We start from the raw sequence: 13,704 nt of genomic DNA on the forward strand, positions 1-13,704 counted from the left end.
TTTTGGGCACTAAACCGCATAAAGTGATCACGTGATCACTGTTCCGTCAGTCAAAGCGGCTTTGACTGATGGAATGCCTGAATTGAAAAAAATTGAAACTTTAGGGGAGTGGATTGCAAAAATTAAAACTTTGAAGGCGGAATTGCAAATCGCTGACAACTTTGGGGGGGTAAACTGTAATTTTCCCTTTTTTATAATATTTTCTTGCTGTTTTATTTTTCTTGTAATATTCATTTGGTTCAAAATTTTTGTTTTTTCTATACCCTTTTTTGTAGGGTTTTCTAGTTTTTGCGTATTTATCCTTATGTTTTCTTCTAAAGGGTGGTATAGGGGGTAAGCCATATTGTTCACAAAAATTTCCCATTTCATATTTTGCTTATCTTTTTTCTTTCTTCAAGTTTTTATTTATCTTCATATCTATACACATTTTTAATCCTATTTTGCTTATAGTACTTATGATGTCTCCGTAGGTGAGTTTATCGTATTCTATAATTCCAGTTGTATTACTTAATTCTTCACGGATTTTATGGGCAAATAGATTGGGTAAACCATTGATAAATTTCCCTTTCCAGAAAGCATTTTTACAATCATCTCTTAACATTACTCTTGACATGAAAACATTTTTATACCATTTAAAATCACTTAAGGTTGGACACCTAAGGTTATTTAGTTGGTTACTTAGTTGGTCAATATATATATATATATATATATATATATATATATATATATATATATATATATATATATATAATACTAAAATACTAAAATATGAAAGAGAAATAAAAGAGAGAGTAGAAGTGGGGAGAGACATATGGGCTACATCTTGTATCTTCAATGTATCAAACAATATTACATAACTCTCTATTTATAGAGAGACACTGAGTAGTGATCCAAAAATCTTAAAGTAGACCTAAACTAATTAAGGAAGAGAATAAACCTTACAAGGAAATATAATAATGGAGAATAAAAATATTCTAACATAAAGAGAAATAACTTATTAAGAAAAATATTAATAGACCTCATTTAGAAAATATAAAATATTGCAACATCCCCTTAAACTCAAGGTTTAAACTTGAGTTTGGAAAAGAGAAGAAATTAAAGGCATCCGAAGTCAATGGGTGGATCAAGGCAATGCCGGCAAGAAAGGCTGAAAGTGGCGGTCGGAAAAATAACGGAGAACGGAGACAAGCCGCTAAAAGAATCCGATGAAGGACCAAGTCGCAACTGACAATGAGGCCGGAGAACGGAAATTAGCGTTAAAAATCCTGTGAATGGCCAAACCACATTGTGCCAAGATTCACCGACATGAAAGACGAGAAAGGCTGAAAGTGATTGCCAGAGAAATTCCGGAGAAGAAATAGAAATACACAACAGAAATATAATTGTATAAAAGAAATTTGCATTTATGATGTCTATTTTAACATGGTATCAGAATCATGTTTTTATTTCTGTGACTTTCAATAAAAGTCTTATGACATTTTTCTGGTGTTTTATGGCATTCTCTTTTGATGATCACAATTAGGCTTGTGATTGATTATTATTGAATTTTGATCAAATGATGATTCTAATAGCCATATCATTCTTGGAGGGACTCAAGAGGGACACAAGAAGAACTTATAGAATTACTTGTTGTTTCTTGGTAAAAGTATCTCAACCCTTCAAATTATTACCCAATTGACAATGCCCTCACAAACTTCCAAAACATTGTCAATGTCAAGCCAAGGCTAACAAAACTGTTGGGTTATGTTTTGGCTCATTCGGTTTGCGTGTAAAGTTGGTGAAAATGAAGCATCTTAACATGTCCAGAAAACAGATTCTAGAAGGGCCGGTTCGGACCGCTAAAAGCTAGGTCCGGACCTAGTATCCAGAGCACTCCATCTGAAGGACATGTCCGGACCGTCAGAAGCTGGGTCCGGACCGCATATCTAGCAACTATGTTTTGAAGAGGAGGTCCGGACCGCCAGAAGCTGGGTTCAGACCCCATTTCCAGAAACTACATTCTGAGGGGGAGGTCCGGACCGCCAGAAGTTGGGTCCGGACCCCATTTCTAGAAACTGCATTTTGAAGGGGAGGTCCGAACCGCCAGAAGCTGGGTCTGGACCAAATTTCCAGCAAGCCCTTTTTTATATGGGCTGTCTGGACACAAGAGTTGGAGGTCCGGACACCACTAGGTTACGCATATGTAACCCTAGCCATGTCTGGACCCCTAATTAGCCCTGTCCGGACATGGCTGCTGATGTATTGTTTATGCTCTATTTAAACATTTTATTTTGCTTAAGAAATGTACGTATTCTAGAGAGCAAAATTAGAGAGCTTAAAAAGAGAGATATTGTTCTAGTTTTATTGGTGAAAAGAAAATACGTGAAGCCAATCGGAGTTTCGGTGAAAGGAAATCTTTTAGAAGAATTGTGCCAGATGTTCTGGAAAGGGTTACTGAGGTAGAAGTCAAGTGGGTCACTTGTCGTGTGCAAGGAAGAGTCAAAGGTTTTGTAATTCTTCTTGTATTCCTTATAGTTGATTGATTTCCTGGGTTTGGCTGCTCCGGAGAGGTTTTACATTTTGAGAGTTTCTCTAAATGGTTTCCTCTTCGTAACTAAATATCTGTGTTCTTGATTGCTTATTTCATATCTATATTTGGTTGATCTTTTAACTGCTAGGTTAGATCTTTTTCTGAATAATCTTTGTGAAACACCTAGACATTTGGATAGGTGTTGTTTGGAGTCGGTTTAGAATTTTTCAATTGGTATCAGAGCGGGTTCACTCTGTGAAGGAATTGTTTTCCTGTGTGTGATCCAAGACTCCATATCAAATGTCTCTTACTGTTGCTCCTAATTCTCTTCTCGTCTTTGACGGAATGGTGTGCTGTCGTAGGTACCCAAAAATAAAACCTATACTTCTAAAAATTCATGTAGTAGTGCGAGTAAGGGTCGATCCTACGAAGAGTATTTAGCCTAATTTTATGCTACGTGAACAAGGATGGGGGGTTTTAGTATAACGAAAACAATTTTAAGAAGAACAACTAAGGAACAATTCAAATTAAAATATTGAAATTAATCAAAAGAACAAACATTGGTCTAAGTCAACATCCACCATCGGAATTTTACAACTGATCATCGATGCAAATATATATCAATTCATACTTTGAATATTCACCGTTGGAACTATTTTCCTATCTCTCCTTAGTCGCAATTAATTAGAAAACAAACGATCTAATTAACCTTAACTACAAAACAACCCAAGACAAGCGCTAAGGGTTTAATCTAGTAGCAGCTTTAAGAATTGGAGAGATCGATGAAGCTAAACAACACAAGCACAAGCGGTTGCATTTAATTTCGTCAAACGTTCTTCCTAAGATCTAATAATTTCCGACGTAGCAAATCATTAAATCTTAGTTGCTTCACAAATTGGAGGGATCAAACAATTACGGATTTGATATCTAACCTAGCAGTAGATTGCAACGAATAATAAACTAGTAGGCCTCCTAGTAATTAAACGAGACAATTATAAAAATAGGCATAGAAGAACATCCAATACTCAAAGCATAAATTGAACAATAAAAACAAATTAGATCTCACAGTTTTATTGATTCCGAGGCTTCCGTTTCCTTCGACCAATTATGAAAGTTTAGCCATGCAAGGCCATGATTAAAACTCAAATGAGAAGTTAGAGAAGAGGGGAGAAGAAGATCTTCTAGTCTGATGATTCCCCTCTTTATACACGTTTATGCCCTATACTAGAAGCTTCCAAAATCTCCTAAAAAAATATTCTAAATATTATCCTAAAATAACAATGTCCAAATTTGACTAATTAAGGAAAATATTAAAAATAAAATAAAGTACTAATATAACTAGGAAGGTGGTATTTGCAGCTGGAATTTTCGTGCACCAGATCAAAACTTCCGCAAATAAACTGCGTCAGATCCGCATATTAGATTTGCATGCTAAGGAACATTCCAGAATGTCAACAGTGTAGATGCCGCAACTTCAAGCCCGATTGCGACCTTGATGCGGTCAGTATCTCTCAAAACTTAAAACATGAAAGTTGTAAAACTTTTTCTTGGTGTTCCATAGAATCTTAAATCATCTCAATCGGAGCTTGGATAAGAGAGTTAGGCCCAGATTACGAAGCGATGTCGAAACTGTCCAAAACCGCCCAATTAGCTTTCTTTTGCATTTAATGCCTCCATTTGCATCCTAAATCAAAATAAAAGAATAATGAGTACATTTAGGCACCAAATAAGTATAAAAGACTAAACATTAAGGGAGAAAAGTTTAACATTTTGCATTCTCATCACAGAACAAATTATACGCTTTGGAAAATTCGTATGAGAGCATACTTTAAATCCATTAATGTTTGGCATATTGTTGAATCTGGATGGACACGTCCAGACAAAGCAATAGCTGAATGGACAATAGAGGAAAAGAATAATGCTACTGCGAATGACAAAGCTATAAATGCTATTTACATCTCTATTTCAAATGAGGAATTTTCTAGAATTTCTAGATGTGAAATAGCTAAGGAAGCTTGGGAAACTTTAAAAATCACACATGAAGGAACTAAGGTTGTTAGAACTTAAAAAATTCAAATGTTGGTTTCTCAGTTTGAGGAGATTAGAATGTAGGAATATGAAACTTTTGATGAATTCTATTCAAAGCTTAGTGCCATTAGAAACTCTACCATTAATTTGGGAAAAAAAATGGATGATGCTAAAGTGGTGAAAAAAATCTTAAGATCTTTGCCTGAGAGGTTTATTCCCCAAATTGCTGCTATACAACAGAGCAAGGACTTAGATACTATGAGAGTAGAAGAACTTGTAGGTTCCCTTCAGACCTTTGAGCTAGTTCTACCCAAACTCAAGAAAACTAAAAACATTGCTCTTAAAGTAAAAAATGTTAAAGTCAATTCTTGTGGTTCGTCTGATGAGAATTCTGGGGATGATGAAGAATTTGCCCTGTTTGCTAAAAAATTTAGAAAATTCTTTAGACCCGTGAATGGAAGGTTTAAAAATCATGACTAAAAAATTCCTGTGAAACCTAGAGGTGAATTTAGAAGTAATCCACGTGAGAACTTAGAGATTGATCAGAAGGATAAGTTCACTAGTGGATGAAAATGTCATGAATGTGGGGGTCGGGGTCATATTCGAATTGAATGTGCTAATCTGAAAAAGTACAAAGGTAAAGCTTTCAATGTCACTCAGAGTGATGAATCGGATGATGAAAATCCGAAGAAGAAGTTGAAGGAGGAGTGAATTATTTAGCTTTTATTGCTTCTTTTGATAATTATTATAAGACTCTTAACTCACCTCATATGATAAACGAATCTGAAATTGAATCTGATGATGAGGTGGATTTACAAACTGCTTATAATAACTTGTTTGTGGAATGTGATAAATTGAACAAGTTGAATAGGAAAAATGTGAAAAATCTTAAAGAAGCTGAACTTGAGAAAGAAAGATTAATGAAATCTATGGATGAAAGTTTAGCTATTCGAAACACTTTGACTTCTGAAAACCTCATGCTGATTGATAAAGTGAAATATCTGGAAAAGGACTTGAATGATTTGAATGATCATTGAAAGAAATTTTCTAATGATAAATTGAATCAAATGTTAGGAAATCAGAAACATTCACATGATAGGACTGGATTGGGTTTTAATAAACATGTTAATTCATCTTCTTCAAATGTTGCAACCACTTCTAAGATCATGTTTGTGAAACCTAAAATGAAAGATGTGGCAATTGAGAATTCTTGTTTACCTCAAGAAAGTTTAGAAGATGTGACCAAGAAAAATAAGTTGAAATTCAAAGTTTCGGTAAGGACTAACTTCATCCCTACTTGTTTTCACTGTGGTGAAAAGGGTCATACTCGACCAAACTGTTTTCAAATTAGGTCTAAACAACCATGGTCTGAGAAGAATATCCCTAGACTAGACGAACCTGGAATTGGGAATCAATTAAAAGTTTTAACTGCTCAAGTGAAACTTATTAGTGAAAAGTTAGCTGTTTTGTCAAATTCTGTTGATATAAAAGATATGTCTAATTTGATTGACAAGAATGTGCAAATTCCTTCTCAAAAGGAACAGGTCTGGGTTAAAAAGAAAGATCATCTATGCCTTGTTGCTCATACTACCTTAAGTGTGCTTAACTCTAGTTTGTGGTTGTTCAAAACATATGACAGGTGATAAGTATCTATTCAAAGAGCTTAAAGAAGGCAAAGGAGGTGGAAGCATCACTTATGGAGATGGCAGGAAATCGAAGGTGATCGGTCAAGGAATTGTGGAAATTTTTGGTGCTCCTACTCAACAAGAAGTGCTGTATGTTGAAGGACTCCGGGCAAATTTATTGAGCATCAGTCAATTTTGTGATTATGATCTAGTGGTCCAGTTTTCTAAGAAAGAATGCAGCATATTTGATTCTCAAGGAAAATGGTTGATGGGAGGAGAGTGCACTATTGACAATTGCTATTGTCTCTCCTCAACTTCTCAAATAAAATGCAATAAAGCAACCCTGGACATTGGAGAATTGTGGCATCAATGGTTGGGGCATCTAAATTTTCATGATCTGGTCAGAATTTCAAAGACAGAAGCCATAGTTGATTTACCCAAGATTCATCAGGCTGATAAAGGAAAGTGTGGCCCATGTCAATTGGGGAAACAAACTAGAACTCCTCACAAAAAGATCTTAGGTATTGTTACCTCTTGAAACTTAGAGCTTCTTCACATGGATCTCATGGGCCCTACATGGACAGCTAGTTTGGGAGGCAAGAAATACATTATGGTGATCGTAGATGACTTCTCTCAATACACATGGGTAATTTTGTTAAGAGAAAAATCTGAAGCCTTTGAACAAGCTTAGATCTTGTTTCATAAGATACAAAATGACTGTCTCATCAAGCGAATCCGGAGTGATCATGGCAGAGAATTCGAGAACTGAATTTTTGAAGATTATTGTCCTTAGCAAGGTATCAAACAAGAATTCTCATCCCCCATAACTCCTTAACAAAATGGAGTAGTTGAACAAAAAAATCGAGTCATACAAGAAATGGCTAGAGTTATGATACATGCTAAGGATTTGGCACAACATTTTTGGGGAAAAGTAGTCCATACAGCATGTCATATTGTTAATCGAATTTTTCTCAGACCAACAACTACCAAGACACCATATGAGCTATGGCGAGGCAAGAAACCCACTGTCAAATATTTTAGGGTGTTTGGAAGTACATGTTACATTCTTCGTGATAGGGAGAACTTGGGGAAGTTTGATGCAAAGAGTGAAGAAGGAATTTTTCTTGGATATTCCAATACAAGTCGAGCTAGTCGTGTGTATAACAAAAGGACCAAGTCAGTAATGGAATCAGTAAATGTTGTCATCGATGATGAAACTACCAAGGAGCATTTTGCAGAAGAAGAACCTCAGGTTGAAGGGGAGCAAGTTGATATGTCTGATAAAACTCATGAACCTCCTAGTCCGGATGTTTCAGCTGTCCGTACATCAATACCTTCAGATACAGAAGGCATGACTCCTTCACCAGTTCCACACTTGGTCTCTCATGCACCATCCTCTAGAGTCAAACTTAATCATCCTAGAGAAAATTTGCTAGGAAATGTTAATGAAGGGTTACGACTGCGAAACAGGGTGGTAAATCAAGTCACTTATTCTTGTTATCTCTCTCAGATTGAGCCAAAGAAGGTTAATGAGGCATTAGAAGATGAGAGTTGGGTTACGGCTATGCATGATGAACTCAATCAGTTTGTTCCGAATGATGTTCGGAATTTGGTTCCAAAACCAAAAGATCATAATATCATTGGCACTAAATGGATCTTCAAGAATAAATCCGACGAGCATGGTACAGTGGTAAGAAACAAAGCTCGATTGGTTGCTCAAGGATACACTCAAGTTGAAGGAGTGGATTTTAATGAGACGTTCGCACCGGTAGCCAGATTGGAATCTATCAGAATTTTGTTGAGCATCTCATGTCATCTCCGGATCAAATTGTATTAGATGGACGTCAAGAGTGCTTTTCTCAATGACATGCTTCAAGAAGAAGTATATATAGCTCAGCCAAAAGGGTTTCAGGAACCAACTTATCCAGATCATGTTTACAAGCTGAAAAAGGCACTTTATGGATTGAAACAAGCTCTGAGAGCTTGGTATGAACGTCTGACAACATATCTTCTTGAACATGGGTTCATCCGAGGACAGGTTGACTATACCTTGTTCATCCGTAGGAAAGGCAGTCAACTACTAATTGCCCAAATTTATGTAGATGATATTATCTTTGGCTCTACGGTCAACTCATAGGCTCATCAATTTTCTACAGAAATGAAGCAAGAGTTCGAAATGAGTATGATTGGTGAATTGACCTATTTTCTAGGTTTTCAAGTTCAACAATCCACCAAAGGTATCTTTGTGTCTCAACCAAAGTATGCAAAAGATCTTGTGAAGAGATTCGGGTTTGATGGAAAAAGTCATGCTCACACACCCATGAGTACGAGTATTAAGCTGAGTGCAGATGTGGCTGGGAAATCCGTTAACCAAACCTTGTACAGAAGCATGATAGGCTGTCTACTTTACCTTACAGCTAGTCGACCAGATATATCTTTCAGTGTAGGTGTATGTGCTCGATTCCAAGCTAATCCAAAGGAATCTCATCTGACAGCAGTTAAACGAATCCTCAGGTATGTCAATGGCACTATCAATTTTGAGATTTATTTTTCTACTAACACAAATCTTGAACTTGCAGGATATTCTGATGCTGACTGGGCTGGTAATGCTGATGATCGAAAGAGTACATCAAGCGGATGTTTTTATGTTGGAACAAATTTGGTCGCCTGGATGAGTAAGAAACAAAACTCCATCTCTCTCTACTACTGAGGCCGAATATATAGCTGCTGGGAGCTGCTGCACACAGCTCATCTGGAAGAATCAACTTCTTGCGGACTATGGATTTACTCAAGGAAAAATGATTGTCTACTGTGACAATACTAGTGCCATCAACATCTCAAAGAATCCGGTTCAACATTCACGCACGAAACACATTGACATTCGTTATCATTTCATCCGCGACTTGGTAGAGACCCAGGTGGTATCTCTTGAATTTATGCCTACTGAACACCAATTAGCTGACCTATTTACAAAACCCCTAGATGGATCTAGGTTTGAGTATCTCAGGAATGCTATTGGTGTATGCGATCTCTCATGATTGTATACATAGAACATGCCTAGAAATTGAACATATTGATATTTGTCTATAGCTGTTCTAGGGCATTTTTGTTTGTTTTTTATTGTTTTTGTTTGCTTTGTCTTTATTTTCTTTGATTCTTTTATTTTTGGGATTGTTTGTATTTGTTGGATAGTCAGTTTCTCATGTCTTGTACTCAAATGAATATTTTCCATATGAGTGGGGTCAATATTTCTGCAATTTACATCTCAAGCTCCATATGTTTATGATATACCTTGTTCTTCTAAAAACTGTTAAAGGCGTAAAGAGTCAATTTTTCTCATGTTTGAAGTTGTGCACTATTTGCCCCCATTAGGTTTAGATTTTTTTTTGTATGTTTTGGGAATTTGGATCAAACATTTTTCTTGGAAGATAGGTAGTGTCAGTTCTATCCACTTGACCAGCTCGTTAGTTGAACCTAACTCCTAAAAATTCCAACATTTTCTTCCACAAAAAAAAAAAAAAAAGAAAAGGCATAAAATAAGCTCAGATGACTTACTTTGGCTTCTATATGTCCCTATAGAAAGAATCAGTGATCAAATCATTGCGGAAATAGATGATCACTACAGGACATGGTCAAAGCGACTGATTAGTCTCAGGGGGAGTGTATTAGATGAGGGAATCTAGGTCCTAACATTATAAGGTTTTACTGTGGCTTGAATCAGACTGTTTGTCTTTTATTTACAAAATGTCTGCCTAAATTTCCTTTCCACTGATGAAATCTTATTTAATGGGAGTTGTCACACACTACACATTCACATGAGATTTCTGATTATTGCCTACTTGGCTGCATTCACAGAACAAGGTTGTGTCATGCATAGGGTACATTTAAGGTGTAAGTAGTTTGTTGATCACTCCGGATTGTTAAGATATTCATAAGGGCATGCATGATTTATTGGTTATCTATACAAGTTGTGTTTTCTTTTTTCTTTTTTTCTTTTTTTATTTTTTATTTTTTATTTTTTTTTTTATTGAGGGGGAGGGTGTCTGGACACGGCTCTTACCTGTCCGGACACGGCCAATGCGAGATTTTATTCTTAAAACCCTGAAAAGTTTTTCCAGTTCCTACTTCTCTCTCTCGGCCAAACCACTTTTTCCTCAATTTTTTTTTTTCCTTATGTTATTTCTTTTGTTTTTCTCTATGATTCCCTGTCCTCCACCTAAAGGCTCAAAAATTCAATACTCCACGGTATGTTTTCTTCCTTTATTCTTTTCAGTTTTTGTTTTCAAATCAAATTTTAGGATGAACATGGTTGGGTTTAAATTTGAAACTCCGAATTGCTTGATTGCTTGATTAGCCTTGTTCTTTCTTTCTCTCTCACATAATTGTACCAAAATACATTACCTATGATGTATTTAGGACTCGGTTCCTCCTCTTGACATATGTTTTTCCATGCTCACATCTCTATGCCTAACATGTGTTTGATAAAATGCCTCAAAGAATCCAATTTGCATGTTTGCTACATTTCTTTCAATCACATTGATCTAGTTCACTGTCATTGTTCTTTCGATATTGATTGGGATGTCCCTAGGCAAGATTTTTTCCAAATTCATGAATTCTCTTCATCATGCTATATTCAATACTTCAATGTCTATCAACTGTTCGCTAGAATGTCTAAATGAAGTATTGTTGCATCTATCTTCATTTTTCCTTATGAAATCAGTTATTTTTGTTGTGTTCAACTTTCTTAATCTGTTTTTGGTGCATTTATCTCATTTGTGGGATCACATGAGATCACATGTTTCATATCCATATTTTTTTTCAAAAATAAATTTCTTCTAGTGATATATGATATCAATTTGCCATTAAATTCCTTCTTTGGGGTGTGAATGCAGAAAATGGTGTATCCAATTTCGGAATCCACACCAAGGAGGAAGCGCACTCGAGAAGAAAAATCAATCTTACAAGATAAGATTTTGACACATAAAATTGTGATCGAGCGTGGAGTGGAGCAAAATGATCTTCGAGTGGAACCGTTTCGATTCATTCATGAAATATTCCAGGCAAATCAATGGACCTCTTTGTTCATTCCTGTCAATGCCTACACTCGGTTAGTTCGGGAATTCTACTACAACATCGACGATATTGACTTGGTTGGTCCCCCGTCATTCAAGACCAAGGTCTCTGGGAAAACTCTCAATATCACTACTGAGTTGATCAGTGAAGTTACTGGGATTCCATTGACGAATGAGAAGCCGCTTCCATTTCTGGAAGAAGATCCACAACCAACAAAAGCTGAAATCATGGCGGTTCTTAATCCAAGTCGGCAGCTTGTATGGGACGAAGACCAGAACAAAATTCCGATTGGCTATGTACGGGCTCCAGAGAGGGTGTTAACACGGATTGTGCTGCAGAATATTTGGCCAATATCTCGAAATAGTCATGTGACTATCGAACGAGCAATGATGATTTATGGCATCATTAACCGTGTCGAGTTTTGTTTATGCACTCATATAGTGTTGACAATGATCGAGCTTCATGAAGATCATTCTATTGCCTTACCGTATGGCAGTCTCATCACAAAGATCTTGCACGCCACTTTGCCAAAAATAGCTACCAATGAACATATGGAAGCTCCTGAAGGTTATTTTGGCAAAGCAACTGTGATGAAGTCCAATGCCCAACTTAGGCTTTACGCTCCAGCTGATCATGCGCCTCCAATTATTCAAGATCCTCCAGCTGCGTCTTCCTCAGGACCATCAGATATTTCAAGTCAATTAACTAAAATAATTTACTTACTTCAAACTCAAGGCCAAAGTATTGAAGCCATCAACACTCGCCTGCCGAATTTGGAGAAAGATGTGAAGTCTATCAAGGAAAGCTTTTGGCAAGAATAATTTTTCCCTCCTGTTTTGATTTGTTTTTCTTTCAGGCAAGAATAATTTTTTTTGTGTTGTTTGGTTCTACTTACTTAAGATTTCATGCGTTGTTGGTTTGTTTGTTTAAAACTCTAGAATTTCATTTTTGTGTATTTCCTTTTGTCCTTCCGAGATAAAAATGGGGAGTTGATTTGATGCGTCATTTTCATGTACAAATTAATTTTTGCCCCCGAATGGCCAAAAGGGGGAATTTGTTGGGTTATGTTTTGGCTCATTCGGTTTGCGTGTAAAGTTGGTGAAAATGAAGCATCTTAACATGTCTAGAAAACTGATTCTAGAAGGGCCGGTCCTGACCGCCAAAAGCCAGGTCCTGACCCAATATCCAGAACACTCCATCTGAAGGACATGTCCGGACCGTCAGAAGCTGGGTCCGGGCTACATATCCAGCAACCATGTTTTGAAGAGGAGGTCCGAACCGCCAGAAGTTGGGTTTGGACCCCATATCCAGAAACTACATTCTGAGGGGGAGGTCCGGACTACCAGAAGCTGGGTCCGGACCCTATTTCCAGAAACTGCATTTTGAAGGGGAGGTCCGAACTGCTAGAAGCTAGGTCCGGACCCCATTTCCAGAAACCTCATATTGAAGGGGAGGTCCGGACCGCCAGAAGCTGGGTCCGGACCCAATTTCCAGCAAGCCCTTTTTTATATGGGCTGTCTGGACACAAGAGTTGGAGGTCCGGACACCACTAGGTTACGCATATGTAACCCTAGCCATGTTCGGACCCCTAATTAGCCCTGTCCGGACATGGCTGCTGATGTATTGTTTATTCTCTATTTAAACATTTTATTTTGCTTAAGAAAGGTACATATTTTAGAGAGCAAAATTAGAAAGCTTAAAAAGAGAGATATTGTTCTAGTTTTATTGGTGAAAAGAAAATACGTGAAGCCAATCGGAGTTCCGGTGAAAGGAAATCTTTTAGAAGAATTGTGCCAGACGTTCTGGAAAGGGCTACCGAGGTAGAAATCAAGTGGGTCACTTGTCGAGTGCAAGGAAGAGTCAAAGGTTTTGTAATTCTTCTTGTATTCCTTATTCTTCTTATAGTGGATTGATTTCCTAGATTTGGCTGCCCCGGAGAGGTTTTACATTTAGAGAGTTTCTCTAAATGGTTTCCTCTTCATAACCAAATATAAAATATCTGTGTTCTTGATTGCTTATTTCATATCTATATTTGGTTGATCTTTTAACTGCTAGGTTAGATCTTTTTTCTGAATAATCTTTGTGAAACACCTAGACATTTGGATAGGTGTTGTTTGAAGTCGGTTTAGAATTTTTCAAAAACGATAAAAATGCCCTAAAAAATTTTCAATAAGACAAAAATACCTCTATAAATTCGGGAAAAATTAATTAATTAATATTTTTTAAAAACAAAAATAAATTATATGTTTAAGCCCAAATTTTTATTTTTATTTAAAAAAATGATAATTTTTAATTTCTTTCTTATAAAAATGAATTTTTTATTTTTAAATTTTGCAACCCCATGGATTATATATTAGTTTTAGGTTTTTTCTAGAAGTCTTAGTATTTTTTGTTTTTATTTTTTTGTTTTTATTTTACTAAGGGTAGTTTGATTATTGGGGGAATATTGACAATTTTTGGTAGTTAGGG

The sequence above is a fragment of the Corylus avellana genome, chromosome 4 (genome assembly GCF_965113065.1).
Source record: "Corylus avellana chromosome 4, dhCorAvel1.hap1.2, whole genome shotgun sequence".
In the NCBI taxonomy this organism is placed as follows: domain Eukaryota; kingdom Viridiplantae; phylum Streptophyta; class Magnoliopsida; order Fagales; family Betulaceae; genus Corylus; species Corylus avellana.